This window comes from Engystomops pustulosus, chromosome 3, assembly GCF_040894005.1.
Source record: "Engystomops pustulosus chromosome 3, aEngPut4.maternal, whole genome shotgun sequence".
NCBI lineage: Eukaryota > Metazoa > Chordata > Amphibia > Anura > Leptodactylidae > Engystomops > Engystomops pustulosus.
The window spans coordinates 84,526,352-84,533,177 of record NC_092413.1 but is presented as its reverse complement, the minus strand read 5'-3'; positions in this window follow the sequence as shown (position 1 = coordinate 84,533,177).

Sequence of the window (6,826 nt, the reverse complement as noted above, 5' to 3'; positions counted from 1 at the left end):
CGATGATACATCAGGGTAGCCCTCCACCACTGGTCACACTTTCCTCCCACCTGTATGCCTACTCCATAGCAGCTCGGCACTACATTATTTGAACGGGCACTTATACCTGGGATTGTTCGGCATTTGGTGATATCTAGCACTTTGCACTTTTTTCTTCCATGTGGCACTTTAATTAATTTTTATCTGTTATCAAGGTTGTATGAATTGTCCCTGCTTTGCAGTTGGAGATTATCATTGATCCCTGGTTTTCATACTATGTTGATTTAATAGTGCTGCTATGGGTCTGTTATTCAAGGTAATTTTTCACATACTCTTGTGTTATTTGATACTTGTTGTCTTGTTTACCTTGAGGGAGGTCAGTAGACATTACCAAGTGTTTGGTCAGTGGTCACCTAGGTCTGTGCTTCTGTATTTTTGTATATTGCATTTTTTAAATGTTTTAAATGTATGTCCTTGTTTTTCGGTCTGTTCCTCAATAATAATATTGTTGGGATTATTTGTATTTGCTTTTTGTATTACTAAACAGTGGTAATACAAGCAAAAATGTATTAATAGCTTCATTAAGACCACCCAGGAGGTAGCAGCCTTGAAATTTCTCCACAGCAAGGTCCAGATTCTTGTATAGGGGTGATGGGGGTAATCCCAGAGTCCAGGGATAACAGCTTTAGTGTGTAGCCCAAAGTCAAACCAGTAGGATAGCACAGGCAGTTCACAAACCGCTGCTTTTTCCATCCGCTAGCCTTATACTTCGAATATGATATACACTCTATATACTTTTTATACTCTAAACACATACTTTACCTGTTATACATTGTGAAAGATGTATAGTAAAAGTTTGTAATGTGTTCATTGATGCAAAGTACGGAAATAAGTGGAAAACAGCTAGAAGCATGATAGGGATTAATCACTACAATTCTTTATTTCTTCTTTATATCATGGTCCTACAAGGTGCCCCATTTGTAATATTATACTATTTACTGTTAAGTATTTTCTTAACTATTGACTCAACCTTGTTTATCTGTGATCACTAATTAAGAAAACATATTATGGCAGTGGAGTTAAACAATTGTACCAAGCTGAAAATCAAAGTTTCAATGTCTCGGTGTGCTGTGCACTGTAGCAGAATTAGAAAAGCCATGATTGTGAAGAAGGTCACACAAGTAAGAGAGATGATGCTAAATCAATGCAATGACTCACAAACCTTCTTTGCAATTATCTGTGTCAACCAAATGTCATTTTAGAATTAATTTGCATTAATTAGACAAAAATCACTCAAAGATAAGTATCTTACATGTCTTTTAGCATGCATATAAAGGGAGGTTCAAGGTGACTAACCAAAAATAGCACAGTATTATTTGCCCCTTTGAACTAAACATGCTAGCACATAGTATAGAAAAATGTATAAAATGCAGTGAGCTGTCACCATGTTTGATAATTTTTTGTATAGTCATTGGGTGAATAGAACTTACTATAAAGTGGACAACCATAACATTAACATCACTGACATTAAGACATTAATAACATTGCATAATTCATAATATATTAGGCTAAAAGTCTATTATCAGTTCTTGAAATTACGGTATTCAAAGCAGGGAAAATTATCATGGGTACGTTTCTTATTGACAAGGTTGTGATAACAAGATGAAAAGGCTGGATCACCAAAAATAGCATGAATTGTAAACTGTTCCTAGTAAGTAGCAGCTATGACGTCCCAATAGTGCTCCAAGAAAGGACAAAAGAATAATGGGTGCCAAATGGGGGCTAAAACTGGTCTGACCTGTCCAAATCAACAGAAACAAATATGAAAAAAAACAGACAAAATAATATGTCATTGCAGGTTAATAAGCACTACTATCATGATGTAATAGTGTATCAGTTTAGGTTTCCAGGTGCAATATTTATGATCTATGATATAATGAGATTGAATTAGAAGGATTTCAAAATAAATTTAAACTTTAACTCTCTAATGATACAGTAATCAAACTTAACCAGGATTTGGAGACAGATCTAGAGAAATGGAAGGAAAATTTCAACATGATGTATTAGATTATCAGCAAGGACGGGTTTATAAGTGGTCACAGAACAGGGGGAGAGCAATGAAAGAACAGGAGAGTGGGTACCCCAGCTTGAGAGGAGCATGCTAGTGTTCTGTGTGATCGCCTGGTGAGATATGGAGGGTGGCCGGAAGCCGGTAGTGATGTTCCTGCTCTGAGGCGGCCCCCTTGCATTTCAGTGTAGAACACATGTGAAACCAGCAGGAGCCTGAGCGATCGTGCTGAGAATGGAGCAAAGCGAGGAAAGAAGGAGACTGAAAGAAAGTTAGGTGTATGATAAAAATAAGGGAAAGAAAGATAAAGCTAGTTATATGGGGCAATGGTAAGTGGCCAAAAAATGATGAGGTTTGAGAATAGAGGAGGTATGAGGTGTGTGAAGTAAGATGACAAAGGTAACGTGTGTGTAGTATAGAAATGGAAAAATGGGTGTTGAGGAATATAATGATATAGGATAAGTGGTGTAATGTGAGGAGAAAGGATAAAGGGCAGTGTATGTATAAAGATGAGTGATATGATGTACATTGTAAGATGTGTATAAAATATTGTATACATGTAAGTATAAAGGAAAAGAAGAAAAGAATATACTTTAGCAATGAGGGCTTTAAATTCAGTGTATCTGTGGGATTAAATGAAACATAATTAGAAATCAATAAATGATAGTGGATAACAATAGTGTTAAGTCAAACCAAGTATTTAGTCCATGTGGAGTCATAGCATCTAATCAATGTATCCAAAATGCTTTGTGGAGCAGGAGTAGCTTGACTCTATTACCCCCTCGTCTCGGGATTGGGATATGTTCTACTACTTGGAATTTAAGTTGGGAGACTCTGTGTCTGGTTTGGTGAAGTGATATGGTAGGGGTAACAACAGCTTATTGCAGCGAATTTTGAATTAATGTTTGGATATGCGGTCTTGTATATATTGAACAGTTTCGCTAACATATACAAGGCCACAGGTTATTTAATTACATAGATGACAAATGAGGACTCGCAAGTGAATAGTCTTGGATGTGGTAGGATTTACCTGTGCAGGGATGAAAAATCTTGTCACCTTTCTGCACGTTATTGCATTGCATGCAGTTGAGTCAGGAGAAAGTACCAAACTTGTGTGTGCCCTGACTGGTATATCCTTAAGGTTGGGTAAACGTATGCTACATGGATGAAAGTGATTTGTGAATTCTTGTATGTCAGGGTTCCTTAAAATAGACCAATGGCTTTTTTTGGCTTTCTGTAATTTGAAGATTGTCGGTTCATATTGGTGTACAAAATTTATGTGTGGTTGATCGTGAACTGAAGTTCTGGCCAAATTTGATTGAGGTGTGAATGGAAGGCCGAGAGGGTGTTGAGTGGCCCTCCCTATATGCAAACAATGTTGTCAATATATTTTTCCCATAAGATGATGTAGGTTTTATAAAGTACATTGGGATAAACAAAGTGGTGTTCGAAATCAGACATGTGACTGTTTGCATATGGGAGGCCATGTTGGACTTCATGGCCTTACCACATATTTGGAGATAAAACGAGTCCTGGAACATGAAATAATTTTCAACTAGTACCAGTGTAAGGAGATCTAGACATAGTTGTTTGACTTGGGGTGGATATTGTGGCTTGCCTAGTAATTTAGAGACAGCAAAGAGACTTTTATCATGTTGCATACTAGTATATAGGCTGGAACTTGTTTGAGATTATGGATGTATGTCAAGAAGACATTGGTGTCGAGGAGAAATGAAGGAGACAGTTTGGTCAGTGGAGTGAGAATTTTTTCAAGAAAAATATAAAAGGGGGATGACTCGGTAGAGGCGACTATCTGTTTGCCTGGTGGTTTGTCAAGTTTTTTATGAATCTTGGGAATTATACAGATGACAGGGATTGCGGAGTTTTGGTTGTATAAAAAACTATGTTTTCTGATCAATAGTTTTGGCCTGTAGATAGCTGTCCAATAGTCGTTTGAATTTGGTAGATAATCTTGTGGTGGGATCTTGGGTTAGTTTACGAAAACCCATGAATCAGCAAGTTGAGAGAGAATTTCATTAACTTAAATCCTGCCTATCCATTATCACTATGGCTCCCCCCTTGTCTGCCGGTATGACTATAAGTTTTTTGTCACTCATCAGAGAATCAAGTGCTTGGCGGTCAAGGCTAGAGAAATTATTGGGGTAGTGTATTGTGTCCTTTTGCATCTTTTTCATGTATTTCATAAAGTCCCTATAGATGAGAAAAATAAAGTTTTCTACTGTGTGGTCCCTTTTGAGTGGTATGAAAGTGCTCTTGGATCTGAAGTTAAAATCCTGAGCTCTTATGATGGCTGATTGTGGCTCCATTGGAACCCATGTTTGGGCACTTTCTGTGCTACAAACCTATGATAAAATTGTTATCAAAGCGGCTGACAAGGGGATTAATGTGATAGTATGGTCTAAAAGTAAATATGGAAAAGAGGCATTTAAACAGCTCAGAAATCATAACGCCCATTGTAAATTAACGTATAATCCCACTAGTAGTTTTTTAACTCGGTTGTCTACTATTCTTGAGTCAGCATATGAGAAGGGGACAATCCGTAACAAATTACTCAAAGGACTGGTGGTCGAGGAGCCCAGGGTCCCACCCTGTACTTACTTCCGAAGATACATAAGGATCCCATTGATCCTCCGGGGCATCCAATAGTCTCAGAGATGGGGGACCTGTCATGCAAATTTATTGATTTCTATCTAAAGACCCTTGTGGAGTGTTTACCCTATGTCAGGGACAGTTTGGACGTCCTGTATAGGATCAATGGGATTTCCTTAGAATCGGACAATAAGAGTATATTCTCACAACTGCTTAGTCCAAAAATTGCTTAAAGGGAACCTGTCACCTGGAACCTAATTTTACAGGTTACTGAAACCCCTTACAATTGCATTACAAATATGCCTTTCTGCCTTCTCTAAGCATTAGCATTACGATATGATTTTGTGTTTTAAAGAGGACCTTTCACTACCCCACTTATATGGAGATTTGCAAACCATTCTGTAGGGGCTGCTACATAGATTCACAGGCACTTTGAATTTTCCTTCTAGCCCCCACGGTTTTTGAGTTATTAGTCCCGAGATCTGACCACACTGCCTCTCATACTGTCAGTGGTGAATGTCTCTATGTTACACCCATTGGTAAACACGCATGCAATGTAAATGGATTGCAAACACTATGTAAACGTAAGTGCAAACGAGACATCAACGCATACACCACATATGCATAAACGCGATGCAAACAAGACATAATAGCAAATGCAATGTCAATGTAAGTGTAAACGCAAAAGTGATGGCACAGATGTGTAAATGCGCCATAAACATAAGCAAAAACACAAGTCAAACTCGACATAAATGCAAATACTATGTCAGCATAAACGTGACGCAAATACCACATAAGTTTGAACACAACGCAAATTCAACATAAATAGAAAATCTGCATATGCAAACATAAATGTGAGACAAACGGCACATAGGTGGAAGTGTGCCCAAAATGCTGCGAAGCGTAACCGTGTAAGAACATTTACTTACCTGTCGCAATCCTTGAGGTGCTTTGTCTGATGAGGATTCAGAGCTGCCGCGATTCACTAAGATCGTGCGTCCAATTTCCTGCATGTTTCGCTTCCCCGCTCAGGTCCGCCAGAGTTCACCATCTTCTTCCCAGTGCATGTAAGTGCATGGCTTACGACACAATTTGAATTTTAAATCCCACACTTAGTCCGAATCCGTCAGATTCGCCACCGATTTGTGTTACATGAAAGTTGCCACAATTGTGCCAAAATCCGATTGGGTGCGCCAAAAATCCCAGTTAAAGGCAGAGCAGAATGGAAAAAGTCGGGAAACCCAGCGACTCCCGCGGACCCTTAGTAAATATGCCCCAATGTCAACAGAATATTAGCAAAATGTGTGTGAACACAGCAATTAGATGAACATAGAAAAAACTCACAGCTCAATATTCATAATAGGTTTTCTGACATTGCCTGCCACTGATTGGACAGTATAAGAAAAGATTTGCATAACACACGCTTCTAGCCCCAGCCCCAGCTCCTCCTCTCTGACCAAACACAGATGACAATAGTCAGAAACTGGGAAAAATGGGGCTCATTTACTTACCCGGTCCTGTCGCGATACAGCGGCGTATTCTCAGACGAGTCTGATTCTTACGGCGATTCGTGCGCCCAATGTCCACCAGGTGTCGCTGCTGCGCCCTGGTCCGCCGGAGCTCACCAACCTATCCCCGGTGCATGTGAGTGATAGATTTTGCGACACAATTCGGTTTTTAAATTCCGCGGTTTTTCCTAATCAGTCGGGTCTCCGACGGCCACGTCCCCCGATTGCTGTCGCGTGAAAGCCGTCGTGTTTGCGCCGAAATCCAATTGTGTGCGCCAAAATCCCGGTGGAATTTGACGGAAAAAGTCAGGAAACCAGACGAAAGTGCGCCCGCGGGACCCTTAGTAAATGAGCCCCAATATCTCTGCAACCACGGGGGCTAGAAGGAAAATTCAAAGTGCTCCTGAATCGGTGTAGCAGATGATGTATGATGATCTCTACATGTGGGAGGTGGTGAAAGGTCCTCTTTAACTTACATTGCATCCTGACAGAATCCTCTGTGTAGTCCTTGGGGTTGGTTTTGGTTTTGATACATTTCAAAAAAACAACATGTAACTTATCTGTGCTGCAGATTGCTCAACTCTAAGCCCCCACATTTGACGAACTATCAATATACAACACACCAACTACAGTAGATTGTTGAATGTATTATTAGTTAAAT